This window comes from Euleptes europaea, chromosome 10 (genome assembly GCF_029931775.1).
Source record: "Euleptes europaea isolate rEulEur1 chromosome 10, rEulEur1.hap1, whole genome shotgun sequence".
NCBI lineage: Eukaryota > Metazoa > Chordata > Lepidosauria > Squamata > Sphaerodactylidae > Euleptes > Euleptes europaea.
In genome coordinates, this window is record NC_079321.1 from 38,522,362 (window position 1) to 38,534,037 (window position 11,676).

The following is an 11,676-nucleotide window of genomic DNA, read 5'->3' on the forward strand; positions in this document are numbered from 1 at the left end:
ACCCAACCAAGCTGCTTATTGCAGGTGATGTGAAAGCTCTGCTTCTTCGCAAGGAATTTTCCCTAATATAGACAAATATTGGTTCTTGTAGGTTATCCGGGCTGTGTGACCGAGGTCTTGGTATTTTCTTTCCTGACGTTTCGCCAGCAGCTGTGGCTGGCATCTTCAGAGGAGTAACACTGAAGGACAGTGTCATACTCCTCTGAAGATGCCTGCCACAGCTGCTGGCGAAACGTCAGGAAAGAAAATACCAAGACCACGGTCACACAGCCCGGATAACCCACAAGAACCAATGAACTCTGACTGTGAAAGCCTTCGACAGTATTGACAAATATTGTTCCTGGTGCCTAACCTTGAATAATTTTTAGGTCCTCAATCTGAATTCTAAAAAAAATGCAGACAGACTGACCTAATTCAATAAGTGCAATTGGAATGCATCAATAAGAAGTGTTTGTTCTTTCTCAAATGTCATTAGATTACTACTGAAAAGAATAGGAGAGCTGAGCTATTTCTTTAGGGACAGCTAACATTAACATAAGGTCGTATTATAGCTATTGCAGCTAATAAAATAATTGAATTTGTCTCAAGTATAGGCAGATTTGGAAATATATATATTTGATATGGATTTTTAATAGCCAATCAATAATTCTGTACTAGTTTGCATTTTAAAAAATTAAAATATGTTTGTGGCATGATCTTGTGAACCCTGCTTTGATCACAGAAAACGGACTTAGACTAGAGTAACTCTGCAATGGGTCACACTGGCATTATAGTTTGAGCTTTCATGGTTAAAGCCTATTTCATCAGATGCATTAAATGAATCCTCAGTCACCAGATAAAACTGCTCAAATGGATACAACAAGGAGAAAATTGTGAACGATGGAATGCAAGTACACTTTAAGACATTACTATGAAAACTTCAAAAGTACACAACACAGTAATCATTCATAACACCTGTAACTTGTCACTTTAAGCTCTAGTTAGACAGACTGATAAATTCCAACTCAGCAATTACATATGCTAAAATCAATCTGTTAATCATTAAGGTACAACAAAACTCCTTTGTTTTCGACAATATTTTTAAAACTCCTTTTTGTTTATAAAAAAGAAAAGCAGACATAACCATTGCATGCTGCTGTGATCCCTTGCATAGAATTAATAGATATAAAATAAAATAAAATTATAACCCAGGAAACTGTAGCTTGGTTTCCAAGAATGTATGTTGAGCTGGCAAAATTATGGGTGACAAAAACAATGTAAATCCCATGACGCACAGGAATGCAGTCCCACTTGTACAACATGTAGTGCTTCCTTCCCTATATATTAAAGGGACTGGAAATTGATTGCACACAATCTAATTTATTTATATATTTAAAATATTGATATCCCATCTTTCTGCCTTTACAAGGGCCACCAAGATGGCTAACAATTTAAAACATACATGACAAAATTATATTGTAAAACCATTAAAATCACCCCCTCCCAAACATATATCCCTAATACATATATCCCTAGCTCTCAAAAACTGCCTATCTGAGGATGCAAAACAGAGACTGAGGTTTCAAACGTTTGGCTGATCATGTATGATTATGTAACATGTAGGTTCTTGTTTTTGTCTCATTATTTTATGTAGTTGTGAGCCAGACTTTGCAATGCACCATGCAATGCACTGGTTTTCCTGTCTCTATTTTTGGAAAAACATTTCCCATTATGACGTCGATGTAGTAGCTATCATATTGTTAGGGTGACAGTTTATATCACCTTAAGAGCTGGCCAATGAGCTCTTGAGAGATTAACTTTTTTGTGTCTATATGTTATTGAAACTTCCACAGGCCAGATGTTGCCAGTCAGCTTATTTCTGAGTAATAAAGTCCCATCTTTGATTTCTAATTTCGTGTTTGCAGCAGAACTTTGATTGTTAATTGTTATGCTAACCTAATCAGAGTTCCTGAGGTTGCTGCATGACTTGCATATGAAATAAGACCAGTTTGACTTTCATAAGTAGAAGTGTACATGTGGGGCAAGGGAGGGCAGCAGAAGTATATCATTTTGTTCAACAACAAAAATCAAGGATCATGAAACGATTCAAACAAAAGGCAGAAACGTGATTCATTATGAACATTATTTATGCCCTTCTCTTTGTTGACAGTAATAGCTGGCATGAGGAAAAGACTGTAATTTTGACTGAAATACAACAAACATAGAATCACCATTTGAGCAAAACAGACTTCTCAGGTTGCCATTGCGGGAGAGAAGCGGTGGCACAGTTAGGAGTGGAAACCCCCCTGCCTCTGGTGCTGTAACCAAAAATGATGTTGCGTTATCACAACGCTCTAGCAATCCCCTCAAACCCTAGAGTGTTGAAGCAGCATGTGACATCATTGCCAGTCACTTAACTGGAAGTGATGTTCTACCATCATGAGCAGAGGCGGATCTACCGTGAAACTAATGAAGCTTAAGCTTCAGGGCCCCCAATCCTGGAGGGGCCCCCGAACCAACTTTTTTTAATGAGTGAATTTCTCTACAATATCGATAGAGTTTTTTAGTGATAAAATCATAAGCCAATGGGTTGAAGTACTTAATACTGACTTTAGAATATGCTCTAACTAATACCCATTTCACATGGCCTCAAAATGTCCTTGTAATTGGTCAAATTTCAAATTTTCTTGGGGGCTTGCAGTGCTCGAACCCCCAGCTGTAAGGGCTCACTGAGCTCACCAGAATCTATTCATAGCCTACATTTTGGCAGCTGGATCCTCAAATCCTTCGTTGGTGCGTGGCTTAATAATTCTATAGCTCAGCCCTTAGACTAGAGCCAATCAGCACCATAAAAAGGCATCTGAATTCTCAATTCAGGCTGCATTCATCTCACTTGTACATTTTAACACCAAAAGATCAGATTTTCACCCCTTTATCCTAATGTGCCCCCTCTGATGACCCCTCCCTATTATTATTATTTATTAGTTAAATTAGTAGCCCACCCTCATTCCTGGTCAAAGCCGGGCTCAGGGTGGGTGTCATGATCCTAGGCCTCAAGTGCAGCCTACAGGCCCTAGGGAGGCCTATATTAAAGTAGCTACCAGGCCTACATCTCCCAGGTACCCTCTGGGCCTTGTGATTGGTGGAAGAGGATTTGGAGGGAAGGCTAGGGCCAATCAGGGGTAAGGGAGCGGTGCCTGGGGAGAAGGAAAAAAAGGGATTGCCTGAAAAGGGAGGGGGTTCACCCCTGGGGAGCAGGGCTGGGGAGAGGCTGCTGCAGACGGAGGGATCCCTCATCCAGGAAGGGGTGAGTTAGCCTGAGGCCTAGTGCCAGGAGACGGCTAGGGACAGTACAGATAGATGTGTTAGGGTTTTTATTTGTTTGATTGCCTGCCTTTACTAGTTTTGTCGTCCTATTGTGGCTTGAGTTATCATTATTATTAGACCTTTTAAATAAACTGTTACTCTGCCTGGGTCCTCACGCCTCATTTGGTCACCTAGAAAGTACACCCTGTTGGGAGAAGAAGCAGCCAGGGGCAGGGAGGGTGCTCTGGGCCCTCCTGAGTTAGGCCCACACCAGAGTGGTGGCAGCTACTGAAGATCCCCATTCCTTTCCCTTACCTGACAGCAGGTAACAACAATCATAATAAAATCATATATATATAAAATTCATAAGTAATCAATAAAATGCATAAAACCATTCAATACAGTTAACAAGATGGTACTCATATAATTACAGGGCCATTGGAGGCCCAGCCAAGCAGCCAAATCCTCATGTCAGAAGCCCTGAGGGAGAGGAGAGGGAGGCCAGTAACAATGACAACCTGTGGTCACCCTCAATTGTAGGCCTGGTGGAAAAGCTCTGTTTTACAGGCCCTGCAGAATTTCTGAAGGTCCTATAGGGCCCTGATGTTACTTGGAAGAACATTCCATCAGGCTGGGGCCAGGGCCTTGTTGGATGTTGCCCTATTGTTGCTGGTTGCGAAGGGGATGCCTGCCCACCACTCCAAAAGCTCCTGGAGGGTGCCAGCCTGTATTTGCTATCAAAGGTATCATTCCTCCCAGCTACAGAGAGTTACGCTTAAATGTGGCAAATATTACAAAGTGAGTTTCAGTGTCATCTTAAAAAGAGTTACAGCCTTCTAATTCTATGGAAGTCAATGGGTTTAGCATGATATAACTCTGCTTAGGATTGTACTAGTTTTCTTATTTTTTAAAGTGTTTTTTTCCCCTGCAGCAAAGATCGCACTTATTGCCACCTACCATTTGTGTCACTCTCTTCACATCAGGTCATGTTCAAAATATTGAGTTGGAGCCAGTGCAAAATTTTGAGTTGTGCTAGAACTTTTGTGCAAGTGGAAACTCAAGAAAAAGAATGTGGTAGCCACTTGCTCCTGAAAGGGTGTGTGTGAAGCTCCACAGGAGCTGGTGTGACCCCACGCCTGGATCCATGCCACTTTATCATGGTGCAGAGTAGCACGGACACTGGTGTGGGGGTAAACAGACCTGCACTGGGGAGCCACGGAGCTGTGCCAGCTTCTGTCACCAGCTCTGCTACACTGACAGGGAAATCCTGGAAGGGAAAGCCTATGCCGCCGTGGGAGGGATTCCCGGGGCGCTCCCAGGGGTGGAGCTGATGTCAGCTTCCAGTCCCCTTCCCTCACTTTCAGCATTCTGGTCACAGCTGAGCTCTAACACCAGAAGTCAATGAAGCTGAGGAAGAATGGTGAAGCACTGGAGTACAGATGAAGGCTCAGGCAGGACTTAGTTCCCCTGATGCTCATGCTACAGATTTGTTTCATATAGATTCCCTTTCTTTCTTTACATATGAAAGAAAGGAAGTTGACTGTCTTTTTCCCCCTGCCACTGCTAATAAGAGGTGGGAGGATTTGTACTGGGATAGAGGAAATGTGGCTGATTAGTGTTTTTATGATAGAGTACGGACACAGAGGGATTTCAGATTTGAAATAAGCAGTTCTCTCTTGTATGGCCAGGATATGATCCTTCCTCCTCCTTCCTCATGACTGATCTCTTGCATCTCATTTGGTGTGCTGTGTGTGTGGCTGGGGAGAAATGAAACCGTAACCTCTGCCTCTGTCCTCCAGTTCCCTACCATCACCCTGCAAAGTAAACTCTCTGCCTAAACTCTCTACCTATTGAGGCCCTGCTATCCTCATATGTGAGTAGCCCCAAATAACAGAATAGTTCAGGCAAGCCGGGCCAATGGTTACATTAAATTAGAAAACCTTTCTGAAGTCAATGAAAAAGTGCAACAGTCAAAGCATAACATGGAAACACTGAGCACAATCGTGCCAATGGGAACAATCCCTGTTCAGTGGCAGTTTCTTTGAATGGATGATGTTCCTCTCATGTGCTTTTAAATTAAATTAAATTTACTTCATTTATATCCTGCCTTTTCCCCAAATGGGGATCCAAAGCAGCTTACACCATTCTCATCTCCTTCATTTTATTCTCACCGCTACCCTGTAAAGTAGGTTATGCTGAAAGTGTGGGACTAGTCCAAGGTCATCAAGTGAGCCTCCATGGCAGACAGGGGATTTGAACTTGGGTCTCCCAGATCCTTGTCTGACATTGTATCTTCTACACCTCACCGACTCTCATCTTACCTGTTGATACTGAACCATTCCTTCTCATCTCTAGGTGAGTATAAAAAAAAAAAAAACAGACAGTAAGACAAATTACATCTGATATTTGGGAGCAGTCAGAAGCTTCCCAAATAGCATAAATATTTTTTAACAAGGACATTTATTATCTTTCTGAATACAGCATGGTTCAGGACAGATAGTGATTAAATGACATTCCAATGGCACATCTATATATGGCTGGTGGACTGCCTTCACCTTAGTGGGTCACAAATAAAAGATCTAGATATATTGCCACAGAACTGGCTAATGTACTCACCTTGTGAACTGTGAGAAAACACACCAATAAAATGAATTACAGAACAATCCTCAGTAGAGTTACAACCTTTTCAATGAAGTCAGTGGCTTTGAAGGTGCATTGCTAAGCTTCACACCAAATTAAAAAAAAATAGAACAAAGGCCGAATATTAAAATTGCAAATATTCTGGACATTTTGGCAGCTATAATGGTAGGGAAACATCCCATATTTCATTGGTAGAGCCTGGATAAAAGATCTTATACACTGGCATTCCCAGTGTAAAGGGTTTCCAGTTGTAAAGGCTGGGATCCTGGAAACCCTGCAAATCTAAGAAGATTGGCCAAGGAAGAAGAAGAAGAAGTTGGTTTTATATGCCAACTTTCTCTTTTTAAGGAGAATCAAACTGGCTTATAATCTGCTTCCCTTCCTCTCCCCTCAACAGACACCTTGTGAGGTAGGTGATGCTGAGAGAACTCTAAGAGAACTGTGACTAGTCCAAGATCCCTTCATGTGTAGGAGTGGGGAAACTAACCCAGTTCATGAGATCAGAGTCCGCCGTTCATGTGGAAGAGTGGGAAATCAAACCCAGTTCTCCAGATTAGAGTACACCGCTCTTAACCACTACATCACACTGGCTCTCAATGGTTAGTCTCTGCAAAAAAGCAGCTCAATATGCTCCATACACTATTTCATCATAAAAGCAGCAACAAGGACCAGTGGTATTTATTTTAATATACTTTTTTTGTACAGCTTAAGTTGTTGATCTGTGGGGAAACTTATTTTCAGTCCCATGAGAGTTGTTTTTTGTTTGTTTTTTGTTAACTGAGCTGCAGATGCTGATCACATTCCACTCCGGTATTACACACTTGGTATTTGCATGCTGCTGAACAAAGGCAAAGCATTAGGGAAACAGGTGCGCAAATAAAGCACTCATTATGCCAGGACTTATATTTGACTGCACAGATTAATGAACATTCCCTATCATGTGTGATCCTGAAGAGATGCATAACAAACACTCCTTGATGACTCTGAGAAAAGTGTGTAATGATCATCTTGAAAGCTACATGACAGTGATTCTAACAAATGGCCGAAGCAATTAGATGCAGCATAGGAAATTCTAATTTCACATTATCAATAAGAAAAGTAATAGCTATTAGGCATTAATCGTATAGCATGTGCCATACAAGGTAAGAAACAACAGCCAGTAAGCTGACAAGGTATAGCTCGAAAAGACCGAATATAAGGAATATTTTTGTGCACAATGGGAAAATAGATTGGAAGGAATGAGGCAAGCTATACCGATTCGTATTCTCCACTCTGCATCTTAAAAAGGGGGCTTAAAAGAAATCATCTGTTCACAACAATAATGACATTTGGAAGAAAGATAAATCCAAGTGTTTCTTGGATGCACAAAAAAAGGCTCAGCTTTCAAATATGCAGTATGAAGTTAATATCAAATGGTGACAAACGATTAATGCCTGTACTGTTGGGGATGCTACAATTTTACAGTGTAGTTCCCCGAGAGGTGCCCCAGGTCTGCCTCAGGCCATCTAGGTTGTCAGGTCATCAGGATTTGACCTGAAGTTTTAATATTTAAGCTGCCTCCTCAGAGTACCTAGCGAAAAGAATAACAACACAGGGCCAGGGGGCAGAAAAAGAGCAAGGTTACTCTCTCCTTCGTTGGATGACAGCATTTGTTGTTAATTCCAGCTGGTTCACCAGCCCATCAGAAGCAATGGATCACTCCAGCTAAGTTTTTGGGGGAAGAGGGAGAAAAGAGTCCTTTGAATTTATGAAACAATAGTTGCCATGTAAAGTAGGGTCGCCAACCTCCAGGTACTAGCTGGAGTTCTCCTGCAATTACAACTGATCTCCAGCCGATAGAGATCAGTTCACCTGGAGAAAATGGCTGCTTTGGCAATTGGACTCTATGGCATTGAAGTCCCTCCCCTCCGCAAACCCCGCCCTCCTCAGGCTCCGCCCAAAAAAAACCTCCTACCGGTGGCCAAGAGGGACCTGGCAACCCTAATGTAAAGAATAAGAGCTTGTTTTTAGAACAGAAACATTTCTGGTTTAAAAAAAGTCAGTAGTGGCTGATATCTCACAAAAACAATAATGCTCCAAGTTCCATCAGCCTTAGCTGATGACCCCAGCTCAGAACAGAATTTTCAAGACTGCTTTTGCCCTCATGATGGCTAAATGATGGTTAAATGCAGGGAGGGGGGATTTGCCTTTTAGCCGCAATCCTCAGGAGCATGGCAGGGTGCTGGGAGGATGGTGAAGGGGTTATTTGGTGGCTAGTTGTTTAAGAAAGGTATCCATTATAAAGAAGTAAAAGTTTCTGAGAAATAATGGTTTAAATCCATGTACATTTTTTGCTACCAATTACAGCATGACCTTAAGAGCATTTTCCTGTGAGTAAATGCCACAGAGCAAAATAGGACTTACTTCCGAGTTGACCTGCATTGGGTGCTCCTTAAAGGACACCCAGAGACACTTGGACCTGGTGTCAGTGTTATAGAGGTTTCTGTTGGTTATGAGGAACTCGTTTTTTTTAAAATCCTACATGAAAACATGATAAGTGCACCTCAGGAAGGCTGGTGACATGTCAGGCTTGGGAATTATTATGCATCTTCTTTACTTGATTGCTATTCTGGGACAACTCTTCTTTAGCAGCAGGTTCCTTCTCACCTTATTAAAGAGCTGTAAGGACCAAATAAGACAATGAGCTGTGACACAAGTTAGGTGATCCTCTCACAGTCAGATGGCAGCTGCTGGGAACTAAGTTCCAGGTGTGACTGGGCCTGATTCAGATCACGGCTGTGACTCAGTGGTAGAGCATCTGCTTGGCATGCAGAAGGCCTCAGGCTCAATCCACAGCATCTCCAGTTAAAAAGGACCAGGTGGGTAGGTGATGTGAAAGACCTCTGCCTGAGACCCTGGAGAGCCGCTGCGGGTCTGAGAAGACAATACTGACTTTGATGGACCAAGGGTCTGTTTCAGTATAAGGCAGCTCCATGTCTTCATGGCTGTGCCACAGGGGAGGCATGCCATTTTTCCCCCATGCCATTTTCCTGAGCCAAAATAGACCTGAGGGCATTCCTTGCCCTGTTGGGGGGCTGCACTTGTGCTGTGGTTGGGAAAACCTGACTTGTGGCAAAATGTATTGTCTAGTTTGGCTCCAAGAGTTGTTTATCCGAATAGCCAGAATGCTTTCTGACATGGATATAGTGCTGCTGCTGTGTTCACAACTGCTATTCATGATTTGTTAGCTTAGCATTAATAGAGTAGTATTGGAATAATTTCTCAGGCCAGATGGCTGCTTAGGGAAAGCTTCATTTGGTGCTAATTTATTACTTTAGTTTCATCCAGAAGAGAAAGCTATTGTTAAACATGTCATTAAAAATGGCTAAAATTCTTGCCCAAACTAGGACGCAAAATAAAATATTTTGTATATTGCTTTGTATATTGAGCTGACTATTGGCACATAGTGCTTATATTGTCCTTTATTATTGAACTAAGCAGTACCACATCTGCATATTGAACTTTTTGGCACAATTGTGCTTGAAGTATGTCTTTGATTGTTGGACTGTACTTAAGTGCATGATTGCAGTATTTTTGACCTGTGTTGGTGATTATTATTATGCATAAGAATTTGTATGTACCCAATTCATTATATTTGTTAATGTACTCATTATTGACACCGTGCTGTTTTCATTTTGTTGCCAACCTCCAGGTGGTGGCAGGAGATCTCCTGCTATTACAACTGATCTCCAGCCGATAGAGATCAGTTCACCTGGAGAAAATGGCCGCTTTGGCAATTGGACTCTATGCCTACTCTATGCCTACAGTCCTGCCTACCTGCTGGCATAATCAAGCAAAGGTTGAGCTTCTGGGTCTTAAGTTTCTACTTTAAAAAATCAACAGATGATAGCATGGAGTGTTTAGGGATATTTCAGTGGTCTGTATATGTATGTCACTGCTATAGAGGACAAAGCAGACTACATTAAAGCAACACAAGTAGAGATTCAAGGTACTATGAACTTGAGGTACTATGGTGATAAACGGGAAACTGCAAAAAAAATTCAAGTTGTTACAGTACAAGCACTGCTTGCTTCACTGTTATTGTCAAAAGATTCTGTTAAGAAATAGACAGAGTTGTATCATGCTTTATCTAAACAATTCCTTCATGCATCACAGTGAAGTTTGTAATGTTTGGAAATGCAATCATAAATGCCTCTGGTTGGGGAAAACAATCTGTACTTCAACAGTTCAACAGTATACTCTTTTTGGGGTGGATATCACATGCCGACTTTGCAAATGTACCAAGGAACAGAGGAGAAACTACCGGGATGCAACACAAATTTCAACACAACCTAAACAACACAGGAGAGAAAGCACCAGTCAGAATGAAAACTAAGACAAGCTTTGGCAGTGAAACGGCTGGCTGCAGATCCATAAGACCTGGAATGCCTGTGGAATGGCACCAGGAGCCCAGAGTTCAATAGAGATGGATTCCTACATCCTGTCTGCGTACACACACACACACACAATACTTATCAGTAATGTGGTCTCTTCATATCCCCCACGCTGATGGTCATGCAGGGAGGCAGCATCAAGGTGGTCTGCCCTCCCCTTCTGTGGCTGCAGCAAACCCCGCCCTTTTCCCTTTTCCTCACACCTCTCTTGTGTGAGAATGATAAAGGGGTTGGTTGTTCAGGCCAGCTATGTAAAAGACTTTTTTTTCTTTCCGCCTTCATACCTTCAGCAGAATGATGAGACATGAACACTTTTGCAGGACGGGATATATTTTCTCCACACTATTCCTGATTCATCATACTTTCTAACCAATATCTAAGCTGTAGGAGTGGAATTGTTTTCCTCTGGAAGTCCAACAACAGGGCATACAGGCTGAGGCCTTCCCCTGATGTTGCCTCCTGGCTCTGGGATTCAGAGGTCAACTGCCTCCCAACATGGAGGTTCCCTTTAGTCACCATGGCTAGTAGCCTCTGATAGACCTGTCCTCCACGAATCTATCCAATCTCCTTTTAAAGCTGTCTATGCCTGTGGCCATAACCACATCCTGCGGCAGTGAATTCCGCATTTTAGTCACTTGTTGTGTAAAGAAGTGTTTCCTTTTGTCCATCCTGAACCTACTGCCCATCAGCTTCCCTGGATGCCCTCAAGTTCCAGTATTTTTGGAGAGAAAGAAAAAGTTATCTTTGTCAATTCTCTCCACCCTGTGCATAATTTTATAAACCTCTATCATGTCCCCCCTCAGTTGTCTCTTTTCTAAACTGAAATGAGGCTGCACATGGTGCCACGTTAAACTGGATATGCCTGTCTTGATTAATGGTTATTGGTTATATGTAAATGTACTGACGTCTATGTCACTATGATGTCAGAATTTCTATTATTGCCTCAACTGGGCTTTGAATCTTTGCAACTGCTGGGGATTCTTTTGGGTGTCAGGCACTTGCCTTGACTAACCCATAAACATTGTAGCTTTTCTAGAATAAAGACTTAATAAGAATAAAGATTCTTATTTTCTTTATTTGGGTAGTGGGCTCACTTCATTGAAGTTTAAATTTTCTCCATCATAGTGACTTGTCTACCACATTTCAGTCTTACAGGAAAACTGACATCTTGAGCTTGCAAGAGCTCTTGTTTTAGGAGAGCCCATCCTTAACTTGTTCCTCCCCCTTCTAGCATTCTCGCCATGGAATGACTCTCATCATGAACTCTTGTCTTCCTAACATCTAACATACATATCTGGCTATGAATTCCCTTGGCTCC